Source organism: Mastomys coucha, unplaced genomic scaffold (genome assembly GCF_008632895.1).
Source record: "Mastomys coucha isolate ucsf_1 unplaced genomic scaffold, UCSF_Mcou_1 pScaffold15, whole genome shotgun sequence".
Classification (NCBI taxonomy): Eukaryota; Metazoa; Chordata; class Mammalia; order Rodentia; family Muridae; genus Mastomys; species Mastomys coucha.
The window spans coordinates 160357836-160375511 of record NW_022196897.1 but is presented as its reverse complement, the minus strand read 5'-3'; the positions used below and the strand labels follow the sequence as shown (position 1 = coordinate 160375511).

Below are 17676 nucleotides of genomic sequence, written 5' to 3'. Positions count from 1 at the left end.
AAATCTTAAAAAAAGAAAAACCCAGAAGAGTAAACGTCAAACCCTTTAAGTCCATGTCCTTGTCAAACAGCTTCCCTTCTGGCTTTGCTGCCATTTTCCTTTGGGCTGGTTCACTCCTTGTGTAGAGATCTCCTCAGCAGGAATCCCACAGGTCTTGCACCTCTAATACCTTGTGGTCTCCAGTGCAACTCAGGCTTCACTCTCACAGCTTCATTCAGTGGCTTCTAAGGCTGCTTGGCTTCTCAGGCCCTTTACACAGGGACTGCCTTGTCACACATAGACTGGCCTCATTAGCTTTCCTTAACTGTGTAGAAAAATCCTACAAGCACCCTACTCATGTATTCTTCATGACTCTAAAGCCAGAACTGCATGGCCACCACTGCCAAGTTCACCTGCCTGCTTGGGATAGATTCTTGAATTATATAACTTTTGTTAACTCCTTAGGTCTTAGCTTAGCTGGGCGGGGCCTTGCCCTAGGGGCTTCTTTCCCATTATCCCTGTGTAGCGTTGGCTTTTTCCTGGTCTTGTCTGTCAGTGGAAGCCTTGACCCAGGTGCTCAATTTCTTGGTGCTTTTTTTTCTCCTCAAACTCTATATCTTGCATTTCTTTTAGATCTTTTTCATTACAGACCTACATAAAATGATCACTAATAATTCTTGCAACCAAGTCAACATTAATCTGTTTTGAAATCTCCTCTGCCAAAGAAATTAATTCATTACTTTCCAATTTAACCTCAGGCAAATTCTTAGGACAAGGGCATAAGGCAGCTACATCCTTTTATACCAAGAAATCACAGTAAGTCTCTGTTCCCTATGGCAGTTGTGCTGTAGATCTATCAGTTGACGTTAGGCTCCACAGCTCTACATTTTGGTCAGCCATAATTTTCAGTAGTGATCTCGGTCTGTAGCAAAGAGAAGTGTCCCTGACAAAACGTGAGAACTCACTTATCTTGTGAGTACAATTACTTAAGATGCAATCAACATTTGTGCTAGTTTACTAAACTGGGGGTTGCCAGTTCTTTTCCAAGATCCGTAACTCACTAGCCCTGGGTAGCTGACTAAATTTCCAGTATCAGACATGATTTTTCTCTTGTTGAGTGGGTAGAAGTACAGCTTGAAAGCTATTGGTTGATAACCAAGGTATGCTTGCCACTCTTGAACCCTTAGGGTTATTGTGGCATGCTGGTCACTGCTGTGCCTCATAGCTCAATAGGCTATTGTTGCTTCTCTCATCTGGGGCCTTCCCATGCCATGAAAGCTTGTTTTCGGAGAAGAAGCAGTCAGGTTAGATCTAGCTCAGGTCCTCTTGGTCCTGTGTCTGAACTACATAATGCCTTTAGTAATAGGGATTTACTTTCCACCTTGGAGATGTGGTAGTTTGAATGAAAAATGGCCCACCTAGGATGACAGGGAATGGCACAATTGGGTGGGCTCTGTTGGAGTAGGTGTGTCCTTGTTGGAGTAGGTGTGGCTTTCTTGGAGGAAGTGTGTCACTGAGGGTGGGCTCTCAGGTTTGAAGTGCTCAAGCCAGGCCCAATGTCTCACTCTCTTCCCGATGCTTGTGAATCTAGATGTAGAACTCTCACCTGCCTCTCTAGTACAGTGGCCACCTGTGGATCCAGATGTAGAACTCTCAGCTGCCTCTCTAGTACAGTGGCCACCTGTGGATCCAGATGTAGAACTCTCAGCTGCCTCTCTAGTACAGTGGCCACCTGTGTGCTGCCATGCTTCCCACCATGATGATAATGGACTAAATGTCTGAAATGTAAGCCAGTCCCCAATCATTTTCCTTTATAAGAGTTGCTGTGGTCATGGTGTCTCCTCATAGCAATAGAGACCCTAAGACAGGAGCAATGTAGTAGCATGTAATGTTTTGGGAGACTCTTAGACAACTCAGATCAAAAACTCAAAAGAAGTCACCCTGCTTTCTTATTGCAACCCAGGTCTACAGGCCTATGGGTAGTACCACCCACAGTAGTCCGGACACACCCATATCAATAACTACTCAAGAAAATGCCCTCGATAACCGTACAGAGGCTTTTCTAATGGAGCAGTACCTCAGTTCAGGTGCCCTTTCGCCAGATAACCCTAGGTTGTGCTAGTTGATGGAAAACAAACAAACAAGCAAACAAGCATAATGGACGCTTCTCAACTTAATACACACACTAAAATACTCTCTCGTGTTAATATCAATATCACAGTGTCAAACACATTATAACTTTTAAAAGTCCAAAGTTTTTAAAAAATTCAATCTCTTTAAAACATTCAAAGTCTCACTAAAAGTCCAAAGTTCCTTAAGTGTGGGCTCCTGTTAAATAAAAACTAAGCTGTATACTTCTCATTTCAAAAGAGAACACACTGCTCCCAAGAACAACGAAGTCAGGCTTGTCACAGCGATACCCCACAGTCCTTGTGCTGCTTTCTGCCTCAGAAAATAAAAGTTTTTTTATTGCTGTGCCCAAAAGCAACTCGAGAAGGAAAAGTTTATTTCACTATTCAAGTTACAGCCCATCATGAAGTTAGAGTGAAAACTCAAGGCAGGAACTGAAGCACAGACCATGGAGTAATGAATGCTGTCTACTGGCTTTCTCTATATGGGTTGGTCAGTTGTCTTTCTTTATGTAACTCAGGATCATCTACCTGAGGAAGTTCTACCCACAGTGGTCTGGGTCCTCCCATATCAATTATTAATTTAAAAAAAATGCCTTCATAGACTTACCTACAGATAGGCCAAACTGATGAATCATTTCTCAACTGAGATTCCCTCTTCCCAGATGACCCTGGCCTTCATAAAGGATGTAAAAAACAAACAAACAAACAAACAAACAAAACAACCTGCATAATGTGTGTGTGTGTGAGAGAGAGAGAGGGTTGATAGATGATAGATGGATGGATGGGTAGATAGATAGATAGATAGATAGATAGATAGATATAATATATAAAAATGATAGAGGTAGATAGGTAGATAGCTAGATAATTGATAGAAGATAGATGATAGATAGGCATATGATAGATATATATATGAAAGATGATTGATAGAATCTAGCTGGATAATAGATGATACACTATTGATAGGGACCTAGGTAGGTGATAAGATAGATTATGAACATATAAGTGACAATCAATTGCTATGACAGGTAGGTGACAGATTAATATATAAATGACACATAGATGAATAGATCAGACATACTGGAGATACAATAAGAGCCAAAGAAAGCCCCTGATCGCACAGGGCTCATGGTCTAGTAGGAAGATTTCAAAGAGAGAAGAGGATAGCAGCGCAGAGAGTGCAGGTTGTCACACATTGGACCCCTTTCTCGAGAATGGTCTGAGTTCTGGGATGGCCTCCTACCTGTGTGGACAGGGAAGCCAACATGACATGATGGTATAGATGGTTGTAATCAATGGACCATGGGCATTGGGCTTGTTAAAGAAGCCCACTGTCTTTTTATCCTTTTTTTTCCATTTTGTATTAGATATTTTCTTTATTTACATTTCAAATGTTATCCCCTTTCCTGGTTTCCCCTCTGAAACCCTGCTAACATATGTCCCCTCCACTTGCTCACCAATCCACCCTCTCCTGCTTCCTGGCCCTGGCATTCTCCTACACTGGAGCATCAAGCCTTCTCAGGACCAAGGGCCTCTCCTCCCACTGATGACTGACAAGGCTATCCTCTGCTACATATGCAGCTGGAGCCATGAGTCCCACCATGTGTACACTTTGGTTGGTGGTTTAGTCCCTGGGAGCTCTGAGGGTACTAGTTAGTTCATATTGTTTTTTCTCCTATGGGGCTGCAAACCCCTTCAGCTCCTTGGGTCCTTTCTCTAGCTCCTCCATTGGGGACCTTGTGCTCAGTCCAATGGTTGGCTGCAAGCATCCACCTCTGTATTTGTCAGGCACTGGTAGAGCCTCTCAGGAGACAGCTATAACAAGGCTTTTGTCAGCAAGCACTTGTTAGCATCCCCAATAGTGTCTGGGTTTGGTGACTGTATATGAGATGGATCTCCAGGTAGGGCAGTCTCTGCTCCACACGTTGTCGCTGTAACTCCTTCCATGGGGATTTTATTCCCCATTCTAAGAAGGACCGAAGTATTCACACTTTGGTCTTCCTTCTTGAGTTTCATATGGTTTGTGAATTGTATCTTGGGTATTCCAAGTTTCTGGGCTAATGTCCACTTATCAGTGAATGGATGCCATGCGGTTTCTTTTATGATTGGGTTACCTTACTCAGGATGATATTTTCTAGTTCCATCCATTCACCTATGAATTTCATGAATTCATCGTTTTTTAATAGCTAAGTAGTACTCCAATGTACCACATTTTCTGTATCATTTCCTCTGTTGAGGGACATCTGTGCTCTTTCCAGCTTCTGGCTATTATAAATAAGGCTGTTATGAACATAGTGGAATATGTGTCCTTATTATATGTTGGAACATCTTCTGAGTATATGCCCAGGAGTGGTATAGCTGGGTCCTCTGGTAGTACTATGTCCAATTTCCTGAGGAACCGCCAAACTGATTTCCAGAGTGGTTGCAATCCTACCAGCAATGAAGGAGTGTTCCTCTTTCTCCACAACCTCGCCACATCTACTGTCACCTGAGTTTTTGATCTTAGCCATTCTGACTAGTGTAAGGTGGAATCTCAGGGTTGTTTTGATTTGCATTTCCCTGATGACTAAGGATGTTTAATATATCTTTAGGTGCTTCTCAGTCATTCATTATTCCTCAGATGAGAATTCTTTGTTTAGCTCAATTTTTATTGTTTTATTTAAATTATTTTCTTTTTTTATTGATTTAAGTTTTATTGCATTATGATGAAAAAGATACATAATTTCAATTTATCTGAATTTGTGAACATTTAAAAACATATTTTAAGTAAATAGAATTTCATCACATTCTTCTTTCCCTTTTGTACCCCAACTCCTCCCTTTAATACCTGCAATATCTTTCATTTTTTATTTTGTCATATTCTTTAACATTTATAAAATATTGTAACAATAAAAATGAATATTATAAAAGTTGATTGCTATAAAACAAGAATCAATTGAACAGTCTTATGTAGATACTTGTCTACAGAAATACTGAAAATACATTTGTTTTTCTCAATATACAAGCCCAAAATAACATTTTCTAGATGCCGCAGGCCAGCTGATCTGGGCCTCCCTCAACTCGCGGGAAACGGGGGTCCTAGTCAGGTCGACAAGGCATAGGCAAAGAAATGATGGCAGAGACGACACATGAAGTACAGGATTTGAATGTATTTCTTAAAAATGGCATCAGACTTTTACAGTCATTGCAAAAGAGAGATGGTAAATCTGGCAGCTCAGCAGTTAAGGTACATCCAAGGCCATCTAAAACATACTGAGTTAAAGCAGCAGCTATCTTTTCTGGACTGGTGCTGCATCCCCCGGGCCCAAGCGCTCTGGGCCCGGGGGACTGCATGAATCTGAGTCCTAGCCCATCTAAGTTCTAGTGCTAGTCCTACATGCGAGTCCACATCCTTCTCCTAGTCCTTGTCCTCCAGTGCAATTCCAAGTCCTAGTCCTTTTATACCAAGTGAAAAGCAGGCTTAAGTAGCATACAGAAAGCAGGGAAGATGACAAGAGTCACATCGGCAGGTGACACATCAAGGTCAGTGATCTTACTGACCAAGATCACGTATCTAGTTGTGAAGCGGCGGAAGAGCAATGGTGCCCCTCTCTGCTGGGTCTAATTTGGTATTCCTATACTAACTCTCTTGTTCTTGATGGAGGCAATGACTAGGAGGTTTTAATCTAACACTTCTAGCTAATGTCTTTGGGTGGAAGCCCTCTATTACTCTCTAGTATATAAAACATTTCTAGCTATTGTAAACTATTATTGTCTTAAGGAATGTGCCTGACCCTTGTTAGCTCTAGCAAGGCAGATTCCTTGAGAGAAATTACAAGTTATGGGAAGCTTGGTAATAAACCAGGATAGGTTAGAAACATTGTGTTGACCAGGAAACAATGTCCAATTTTAGCCATTTACGAATCATTTCTTGGGGTACCTTTATGACTAAATATGAGGCCATGTTGACGATTGGAAAGACTAATCTGGAACATGTCAAAGTTAGGGGATACCAGTGACTGTCTGAAATCTAGGAGGCATAGAACTCCTTTTGGATTCTTATTGCCTCTTATCCTTAATCAGGATTTTACCCCTGATATTTTTGATGTGACTGGAGTAGACGAGTGTGCGTAGCATCTAGACATTGGAATTCATTGTAATAAGGCTGTACTTCAATGACCCTCACATCACCAAAGGATTTTACCTCCATAGTAGCTAAGCTAAGAGCTGACTGTTCTGCTGAGCCAAGGAATGAACTGTAGACATGATTTTTGGATACAGACTTCCTGCTATGGTCAAAGCTATTTGACTTGGGTGATTGTCTTCATTCTCAGCCCACAGAGAACAGGTTACATTCATTTAAGAAATGGTGTGTGTATTAAGATGGTCTATCCATAAAGTCATTCACCAACTGTTTCAATGAACAGTGGTTCTGCTTGGAGGGTGGCATAGACATTAGGTGAGGGTAAGAATCTTGTTCATTGGCTGTGATGATTTTGAAAATCATTCATCTCAGAGAAAGAGTAACTTATAAAATTCTCTTCTTCAAACTTAATACAATACTTACAAACATTCAAGCAAGGTATCCAGTCTCATTCTTTGTTGTTCTCTTACAAGCCACCTCCCAAATTAATTGTCTATGTTTCTTTTGGCTGTATAAATAATTTTGAAATATGTAAGCTGTTCTGAAAGCCATAGTATAGTGTAAAAACATCAAATGACCAATCCTACTAATAGAGAGGCTGAGAAAGGAGAAGCATGATTTTGAGACCATTATGTGGTACACAGCAAGACACTATCAGGTTCAAACAAGCAGAAAGTGTATATGGATTGTACAATATTGGACCTATTTCTCCAATTACCAAATTAGAGAGACCACTGGTTGACAGACAACAAATTTGCAATTCTAATTTCAATCGATTAGGATATGTGGATAATATTAATTTTCTTATTATAAGATATTAAGGAAAAGTGATTGTTACTTCCTGTTATTTTTGTTGTTAGAGGTGGAATTAGGTTTGTGTGGGTTTGTTGAAAGATTACTTTCTTGCTTCTTCTAGGGTGTAGTTTTGCTCCTTATGTTGGTGTTCTCCATCTATTATCCCTTGTAGGGTTTGTAGAAAGATATTATGTAAATTTGGTTTTGTCATGGAATATCTTGGTTTCTCCATCTATGGTAATTGAGAGTTTTGCTGGGTATAGTAGCCTGGGCTGGCATTTGTGTTCTCTTAGGGTCTGTATGACATCTGCCCAGGATCTTCTAATTTTCATAGTTTCTGGTGAGAGGTCTGGTGTAATTCTGATAGGTCTGCCCTTATATGTTACTTGACCTTTTCCCCTTATTGCTTTTAATATTCTTTCTTTGTTTAGTACATTTGATGTTTTGACTATTATGTGACAGGAGGAATTTCTTTTCTGGTTCAGTCTATTTGGAGTTCTGCAGGCTTCTTATATGTTCATGGGCATCTATTTCTTTAGGTTAGGGAAGTTTTCTTCTATAATTTTGTTGAAGATATTTACTGGCCCTTTAAGTTGGGAATCTTCACTCTCTTCTATACCTATTATCCTTAGGTTTGGTCTTCTCATTGTGTCCTGGGTTTCCTGGATGTTTTGGGTTAGGAGCTTTTTGTTTTTTGCATTTTCTTTGACTGTTATGTCAATGTTTTCTATGGTATCTTCTGCCCCTGAGATTTTCTCTTTTATCTCTCGTATTCTGTTGGTGATGCTTGCTTCTATGATTCCTGATCTCTTTCCTACCTTTGCAAACTCCAGGGTTGTCTCCCTTTGTGGTTTCTTTATTGTTTCTATTTCCATTTTTAGATCCTGGATGGTTTTGTTCATTTCCTTCACCTATTTGATTGTGTTTTCCTGTAGTTCTTTAAGGGATTTTTGTGTTTCCTCTTTAAGGGCTTCTAGCTGTTTACCTGTGTTCTACTGTATTTTTTGAGGGAGTTATTTTTGTCCTTCTTAAAGTCCTCTATCATCATCATGAGAAATGATTTTAGATCTGAATCTTGCTTTTCCGGCGTGATGGTGTGTCCAGGACTATGTGTGATGGTGTGTCCAGGTGCTATGGTGGGAGTATTGGATTCTGATGATGACAAGTGACCTTGGTTCCTGTTGTTTATGTTCTTGCCCTTGCCTCCTGCTCTCTGGTTATCTCTAGTGCTACCTGCCCTGGCTAAATCTGATGGGAACATATCCTTCCTGTGATCATGGTTGTGTCAGAACTCCTCAGAGTCAAGCTCTATCTGTGATCCTGTGATTCTGGGATCCTGTGATCCTGTGATCCTGGGTCCCTTAGAGCAGCTGGGAGTAGAGCTTCCTCTGGGTATTATGGGACTGGCTGCAGAGTTTGCATCCAAGGTCTGCTCAGAACACCAGCCCAGACTGACCAGAAGGAACCCGTACCACTGGACTGATGGAGTTCCTGCATGCCTGGGTCCTACTTGTTCTAGTTACTCCTGGTGTTGGGACAGATTTTGTGTCTTCCTCACCTCTGATCCTATGATTCTGGGCTTTATTCTTAATTTTTAAAATTACTTAGGTATAAAATTGGTATTATTGTGTGTGTGCATGACGTGTGCCTATGAGCATGTATGCCCTAGGACATTGCAGAGGTCAGAAGACAGCTTTATATAGCCCACCATCATGAACTCCAGTCATTGCAGAGCATACCCCTGTACCTGGTGAAGCATCTTGCTTGCTCTGATGTCAGTCCTCTTCTGGACAGTGTTGATGGTTACTAAGGAATGTCTACCTCACAAGCATCACCTAGGATACAGGGCCGTGTCTCTGCAGGAGTCTCTAGATCCGGTTAGTTGATGTGGGAAGACCATCCCCAGTGGCCTGGCAGACATTCATCCCTTTTGCTTCCTGACATTGTAGCAGCATGACCAGCTGTCCCACACTCCTGCTGCCACACCTTCACAGCCATGATGGACAGTCCCCTCAAACTGCAACTCCACATAAGCCCTTCCTCCCTGCAGTTGCTTTGGTCAAGTGTTTCATCACAGCAACAGGAAGAGCAACTGATACAGATGGGCTTCCGCTTTGCTTCGAAGAAGAGATAGCTTTGAGAATGGGGCTATCTGGTTCCCAGCCTTGCTTTGAGAATGGGGCTATCTGGTTTCCAGCCTTCGTCTGTCCTCTTAGTGCCCACAATCCTCTCAGGGGAACCAGAGACTCGGTCAATGGCAGCTAAGGTAACTTGTTCATGTGTGTAGTGAAGCTGAGAACATAGTGTGTTCCCTGTGTGGGAATCAAGGTGCCTTTGATTTGTGTTTTGGGGTAGCCAGTACTTTATTGATGATGACAGAAAGCTTGGAAAGGGGGTTTGTTTCTGTGCTTCTGTTTTGGGCTCCATCTACTCAGAACATACAATGGTCAGACTAGGAAGACCCAGGGATAGGTGGAAGGGGGCACTCACATGAGATCTCAACCACACTACAGACCTGGGGGTAGACTGGGACATTTCCAGGGGCCATCATCACCCTCACTCAGCAAGTCCTCAACTAGCTAGTACTGGATACCTAGAGTCCTGCTGGGGTGGGTTGAAGGGATAGGCCCTGGTTGTCTTTGACACCAACTGTGGGCTCATGGTCATCTCAGAGAAAGAATTCTAGAGTACATGTGGGTCCAGTGTGAATTTTGATTACACCTCTCACTTCCTCCCATGCGACTTGGGACATGGGGTTCTTATGCTACTTGTCATCTGAAGAATGCTCTGAGTGTCAGGGTTGGAGGGGTGAGCCTCTCGGTGAGGAAGGATAGCATAAACTCCAGGCCAAGGCATAAGTGCACATGCTGCTTCTCATTTCCTTCTCTTGGAGCCCCACCGTGCACACATCAAATCTAGGCCCTGAGAAGTCTTGACAAACAGCTGTCTTCCCAGTGTATCTTAAGCAAAGCCGTCTCCACACCAGCCCCCTTCTGTAGAGCTCTACCTGTTAGAGAAGGACGATTCCGATTCCAGGCTACACGGTTTGCCTGCCCTTCCCTGCTTACATTGGCTTATGCTAATGCTGTCTGCTTGTTTTGCAAGTTCCTTAAGGGCAGGACCGAAGAAGACCTCTTCCTCCAGTTCTCCAGGCTGGAGAGGGAAAGCAGGCCTCTCTGATCAGGGTGTGAATCAATTCTTCTTTCTGACTGTGAGGTCTACAGCAGGCCTGGGGCAGGTAGGGAAAGAAGAGCGAAGCTCCCTTTGGAAATGGTAGGCGAATGCATATTTAATAAAGTACAAACTTTCTGCACAGATGGAACACAAACCAATGACGTCAATCCATCCACTACTCGTTCATTAGGTCTGAGGACAGACCAACAACAGCAACCACAGCCGAGCACTGAGCAGGCTGACAGACTCTTCCCACCAGCTGGGTGCTACTGATGGCTCAGGGAGGTGAGGCCACAAAGGACCTCAGGCCACTGCGGTCCCCCTCTGTCTCACCCCTAGGTATAATCCATGTGATTGACAGTTCCATCCCAGGAGCTTTAGTCACAGGGCAGTCTGAGAAGGATCCTCGAGCCTTCCTTTTGTGCCTTACCTTCGTAGACTATTCAAACCTCTCCATTAGTTACCTGGGGTAGACTGTTATTCCAACCTCTTCATTCCTGGGAGTCATTCTTGCCTACATGTCTCACACCTCTCCACCCTCCACCCTACCTCTGATCCAATCAATCGAAGCTCCATAGGTCTGTGAGACTGCCAAGCACCTTCCTGTCCCAGGGACTTTGCCACCCTCTGCCTGCAATTTCCTGTCACACGACAGTACTCCAGAGCTTTCAGATTCCCCCTCTACTTAGATACCAAGGATGACTCCCCTAAACCAAGCCTTACTGTCCTGTCTCTCTTTCTCTCTGTTTCGCTGTCTCTCTATGTGCCTTTGTGTCTGTCTCTGTCTTTCTCTCTGTCTCTGTTTCTCTCTGGTTAGGTTACATATATGCATGTGTCTCTGCATGTGAGTGCAGATGCCCAAGGAGGCCAGAGGCAACAAGTCCAGCTGGAGCTAGAGCTACGGATTATAGTTAGTCATCTAGTGTGGGTACCAGGAACTGAACTCCAATCCTCTGCAAGAGCCATATCTGCCCTTAACCACAGAGTTATCTCCAATGCCCCACCATATTCCATTTTCTTCCTCTACTTTCAATTTCTGACATTGTTTTCATTCACTTCTTTTCTCAAGCCTGACCTGCAATGGGTTTCACTTAGCATCGGCATCATGTCATTCCTTCTGTACCAAGCTCAAAGATGGACGCAGGGAACACTTAGGAAGCAGGAAGAGACAGAGGGACAGACAGGACAGGCTCCACTGGTGCATTGGCTTCTTGCTTGAAGCCAGGGAAGAGGAAGTAAAAACTGCCCTGATGACCTGCCTTCTGGGAAGGATGTGTTCAGAACCCTGACAGTGACAGGGCTAATGCTTATAATAATGTGGGCACCTCATGATCATATATACATATATAGGTATATATGTGTATGTGTATATATGTACGTATATATACACACACATTGCATGTGTGTGTGTGTGTGTGTGTGTGTGTGTGTGTGTGTGTGTGAGTTGAGTGCTTGAGGTCTGGTTAGTGATTCAAATAGTCACTGAGGATGTCACTCAGTTGGTGGAGTGCCTGCCTTGATTAAGGTTAAGGATGCATGCATAAATCTGGTAAGATGGTACACACCTGGGATGCCAGCAAGGAGGTAGAGGCAGAAAGGTCAGAGTTTAAGTCAATCTCATCTACATAACATGTTTAAAGCCAGCCTGGGTTAAAAGAAGAAAAGAAATCAAATTTTTGCACTAGGTATTGCTGTTATGTCTACCTTAACAGGCAGGCAGGCTGAAGCCCAGAGAGATCAGCCATCTTATCTGAGGTCATACAGTCCAGGGCAGATGGCTGTGTTTGAGCCTGCAGTCTACAAGGTGGCTACTCATCCCACCTCTCCCCAGCCCAGCCTGACCACAGCCCTCCCTCCTCAGGGGGACCTTGTGACCTGCAGTCGACACAGCTTACATTTAAAGTCCAGTGACTGGGAATGAAATGTTACACAGCTCCAGAGACCTGTGAGAGCAAGCAGTCTCCAAAGACAACCCGCACATCAGCCACAGCTGCTGTCATTGTCGTCACCACTGCAGAGCTGTGTGCCCTGGGAAGGTGTGAGGAGGCCCAAAAGGTCTGTAAAGGAAGAAAATGAGCCATGAGGCAGCACCTGTTGAAGCTTAGTGGAGTGACAACAAGAAGGAATGGGCTCCTGGAAGGAACACCAGGCAGAACCCAGTGGAAACAACCAACCGGCCTTCTGTGCCACGATGTCAAAGGTCTTCAGCCACACCAACCTTTGGCACCCCAAGAGTTAAGCCCTGCCTAGTGGCTCCCCCTCCCCTTTCACTGAGGTAATGAGGGAAATGTCAGCCAAAGATCGCTGGGAGCCCTACAGAGAAACTGCCCTATTGAGTTTTTTAAATTAAATCTATTTATAATTTATACCCTGCCTGCTTCCAAAAAGGATTTGAGGTGGTTTACGATAAACGACACATAAAACGGAAAGGCTGTGAAGTAGAAAGTGAAAAATCAAGAATTCTGTGTGGTAGGGGAGGGGGAAGGCCCCCAAGCCCCGAGGCCTTGAATCCATAGGGTGAAAAAGAGCCACAGGACACCAAGTTGTTCTAGAAATCACAGGTGGTCACCTGGCTGGCATCAAATGGGGCAGGATGCTGGCTATGGACTAAGGCTTTCCTTGTCAACCTTACTTCTCCACTGTGCACCCCTTCCCTCGTGTGCCTACACGGTCCACTCCCCTTAGCTGCACAGGGACACTGTACTTAGAACTCAGGCCCCATTTCCCCTTTTTACTACATATAGAATACAGACACACTGACACCTAACCCTGCCTCCAGAGGTGAGCTCTACATGGGGGCTCTAGTGGAACCTTTAAGAACAAGACTTATGAGTCAGGAGCTCTGCTGGTCATCATTATTACCACAGAGGCAGTGAGGAGGCACAAGAGGACAGAACAGAGGGACGGCAGGAGGTCTGCCTTCTGTGATGTCACCAGAGCCCCTGGATCTAGCCATAGCAGAGTGACTCACTCTTCTTCCATCCTGGCTAATCACCGCTCTCCTCCTAGCGTGTGCCTATTGACTTGGGTCCTGCTGCTGGGAAGATAGACACAGCCTGGTTGAATCCGGTTGAGTCATCCCTCCCACCCATCCTCCCACCTCTCTAACATCCTCCTCCTGCTCCTTCCGAAAATCCTGTAGGCCATTATCGTCCATCCAGGCCTCTCAGAGGCAACCGTAAGTGAATCTGCACACCTTGCTCACTGTAAACACGCTTTCCTCTCTCAACCCCACGGGCTGCTTGATGGGCTATTTAACTCCAGGGCACCACTCTTGTGCCCTTCCTATCAATGTGTGTGCACGGTGAGTGAGACAGGGTATGTACGGTGAGCAAGCATGTGCAAATTCACAGCCACTTTCCAACCAGCTCATCACTAGAAAACACTTACCACTGCCACCCATGTTGGTTTACCTCCTTCTTCCCAGAAGAGGATCAGTTAGAAACCACATGACCAGTCATAGTCCTGTGGGGAACAACCATGGCACCTTTCTAGAGCACAGGGGACAAGCTTGTTAGCAGGAACGCCCCTTAGTGAGAAGGAGCTCTAAGGTTCTGGACCTCTCCTTACAAGGGAGGGCTGCACTTGGATGGAGGCAGGAGGATCAACTGTTCAGGGTCAACCTCTGCTACTGAAGGTCCTAGGTCAAAAAAAACAAACACAACCAAAAGAAAATATGCAACCTTTTTACAACTGATGACTTAACTCATTTGGTAGATGCTTATCAGGCATGCAGGAAGCTATGGGTTCAACACCCAATACTGCATAAGCCCAAGGTAGTGGCACATGTCTGTAATCCCAGAACTCTAAAACCAGAGGCAGGAGGGTCAGAAGTTCAAGGCCAACCTGGGGAATATAGTGATTTGAATAATGTCTGAGGTACATGAAGTTCCCTTTTTAAGATAAAAAACTGGACACCTCCCCCCCCCCAAAAAAAAAACCCAAACCAACCAGAGCACCTTTCTTTATAAACCAGTATGTGGCCTCTGGGGATAGATGCATGGCCCTTTGGTTTCATGACATGGCCATCTCGATAGAGACTGCACATGGCTCAGAGCAGTCGAAGGCTGCTTTTGTGGGAGGGGGGCAGGGATGCACGATGGGGAGGGGTCTCCAGGTCATTGTGTTCCCCTCTCCTTACTTCTCCCCAGTATCTCCTGAATTTGTTTCCTTCTAATTAGCTTCTTTCCAGTCTTCTTCCGTTGTATCTTTAGCCAGTTTATTCTGCTGTCTGTCAGCCTTTGGTTAAGTGGGAGCCAGCCTGCTCCAGGCTACCCCCTGCAGAGGTGGCAAGCAGCCACAGAGGTCCTTAGGGTCAAACTCAGTGAAATTCTCTGCATAGTTGAGTATCTCCAGGAGTCCACAGTGCATACTGGGAGTTTCCTGAGAATCTGGCAGGTCCCCAGGATTCTGAGACTGCCCCGAAATGTGTGGAGTTGACCTCTAATGGGGAGTCCTGACATCAGCCCCTCCTAGAGCTGCCCTCCCTCTCCAACCCTTGTGCCCCAGAAACGAACTGCTCACAGTCCTCCTGAGCCCCACTCAGGCTGTTGTGCTGCACATTGTTGTTCCTGGAGACCCCTGAAAAACAGCTGTGCTGCAAGCAGGAAGGCCCAGAAGTCAGACCACACTGTTCAGCTGGAATCGATGGGCAGTAGCTGGAGATGATTTGGCTTTGGGAAATGAGCGTGACGGTGGATCTGAGGTGCCCATTAGTCCAGCATGCCCTGCTGGTTGGCCTGCTTGCTGAAGGTGAAGCCAGCTCTCCCAGGTTATAAGGCTTTCCTGTGAAGCCTGCGCCCTCCCAGCCTCTTCACCAGGGCCATTTAGCTGTCTAAATCAAGACATCTCAGTCAGCAGCGGCCAGCAGGTATTCATGCATTGGGCTGCCTTGCTTCCCTTGTAATCTAAATCTAATTTATTGGCCCAGGGACACAGGGAGCAGTCTGTGCACGTAGCTGATGTGCGGTGGAGAATATAATACACCACGTTCGGTGTAATAAGGCTCTTTATAGAAGGCATTAACTAGGCTCTGGCTTGGAGCGCCAATGAAGCGCTGAGTAGTTCTTGCCTGCAAAACTCTACATGGCCGACCTGGGTAGCCTGCTGCCTCTGAGTTCTTAAACCGGGTGGCTCGGATTAGGTGTTGTTAGGTGCTGTGAAGCCCCCTGAAGGCAGCATTGCTGAGATGGAATTGAGGTAAACAGCTGGACTCTATGCGTGTGCCCAGGCACAGCCCCTTCCAGACCAGGAGCTTCCTACCTATAGGAATCATGGAGCCTGGCTGGGCGAGAACAAATGCTCAATTTTTCTGAGACTTCAGCTTTCAGCATCAGTCCTCGGGAAAGGGACAGTGCCCTGAGAAACTCATGAATCGCGTTGTCCATCTGTCCCTCCCTTATGACCCAAGTCTGTCATTAACTCACTCCCTCATCCACTCAGCAAACACCAAATCTCTTCGATCCTAGGATGTGGCCTTCCACATTTCAGGGCGTCTTGTAATGCAGTGGTGTATTTGGTTCGACAGCAGACACAGAGGCCATAAACAAAGGCCCATATACCAAATCCCACCACCACTAAAATTTATAAATAAAGTGTCCTTGGAACACAACCATGTGGCCGCTTTGGGCTCGCAGCAGGAGAGTTATGAAGATGTGACAAGCTTCACAGTCCACAAAGCTCAGAGTATTTACTGTCACTCTCTGTGCACTCTGTGTGCCGTTGGTGTCCCCAGGGAGAGTTAGAACTGGGTGCAGCTGCTCTGGAGACAGTCAGTACCAGGCTGAAACCTCTTCCCCAATCTGACCAGTTCCCTGCCCTCTGGCAAGCTCCTCAAGAGAAAATGGGAACATGGTGATTAATTAGATAAACACCAGTGGGAAGCATTTAGTGCTATGCCTGCAAACACAGACACCGTGCAGGAGGGACGATATACATCCCCGCAGTCTGAACAGGGGTGGGCTGAGCATTGGTCTCTCAAGGGTTGTAGAGGTAGAATTGTGGACAAAACAGGCTCCCATATTTAGTTCAAGGTAGCCTGCACCAGCTGAGTGCAGGGGGAGAACAGGAAAATGAGAGATATGCCCTGGAGAGGATTCTGGTGTCTAGAACGTGTAGAGATACCGTCCACCCAACCCAACCTGCCTGGAAATCAGGAGGACCTTCCAGATGTGGTAGTTTTAACCTTCCTCAACTTGACATAATCCAGGGCCACAAAAGAATGAGGTCTAGATGCGGTTGTTTACTGAGCATGTCTGTGATTACATTAATTGAAGTGGGAGGATCTGCCCACCGTCAGGGTCACCATTCCTTACGCAGGGTACTTGGCACTGTGTAAAGGTAGAGAAGCCAAGCTGAGCACAAGCTCATGCCCATCAACTCATTGCTCTCTGCTCTTGACTGTGGATGTGGTGTGAGTGCAGCTTCCGATTCCTGTTGCTTTGTCCTTGCGATGATGGACTGTAAACTGGGATTGTGAGCCAAATGGGCTCTTTCTGCCTTACACGGCTTTTGTCAGGGTGACTTATCACAGCAACAGAGAACAAAAAACTAAGACAATTCAAGCTAGCTCTGTCTTCAGTGCCTGGGGAGGAACCAGGCTTCCATCTAGGACCAGAGTTCCTGTAGGTTCTACATCTCATGGCAAGGACACCTGGAAGTCCCATTGGAATATATCACATTTTGCTTTCCTCATTTATGAAGTATGAAGTAAAGGATGACGGATCTGCAAAGGTGGCTACCACAAGTACTGTGAGCCAGGGCGGCATCTCCACCCTCTGAGGGGTTTTCAGTGGTTTTGACCCGGTAGTCTGCATCACGGCCTCTTTACCCTGCTCTGGGGAGGACGAGTAAATAGATATGAGTTTGGACACAGGAAAAGGGAAAGAGCCAGGAAGCAAGTGGACTGTCAAGGGGACCCACCAATGGCAGCAATGGACACAGGGCATCCTGAGGAGGCTCTGGGCACAAAGTTCACAGAGGCGAGTCAGCTCCTTCAGCCTCAGTTCTGGCAGACCAAGACCTACAACCCTGACCCAGGGGTCATGTCAGCCCTGATCTTGCCTTCAGATTGTTTTCTGTTGACTACTCTAAGAAAATTTAAAATCAAGGAGGAGCTTGTGAAAACCCAAGCGTGTTTGCTACTCGACTCATTGCTATGACAAACCGCCTGGTAAGAACAACTTAGCAAGGGGAAGTTTGATTTTGCTCGCAGTCGATCATGGTGGGGAAGGCATGGCGGCAAGATCTTGAGGCAGCTAGTCACATTGTGGCTGCTGTCAAGAATGGATCCTGGCGTTCAGTTTCCTTTCCCTATCTCTCTCAGCCCAGGGCTCCAGTCCCTGGAATGAATGGTGCCATCTACCCCAGGGCAGGGTCCTCTCTCTTCAGTTAAACATAGCTGAAAGCATTCATTGTCTCAGATTCATCTGGAGGCGGGTTTCCATGACAACTGTTAATCTAGTCAAGTTGACAATG

The 17676-nt window shown here is 45.4% G+C and overlaps 1 long non-coding RNA gene across 1 annotated transcript in view; it reads right to left on the bottom strand.

Annotated features, from left to right (window-relative positions):
* The window catches only part of LOC116092578, a 27129-nt gene extending 18328 nt beyond the window's left edge, over window positions 1-8801 (bottom strand). The window contains exon 1 of the long non-coding RNA XR_004119346.1: window positions 8774-8801. This is a non-coding gene — a long non-coding RNA (uncharacterized LOC116092578). The remainder of the gene's footprint in view (window positions 1-8773) is intronic.
* Window positions 8802-17676: the final 8875 nt, after the last annotated feature.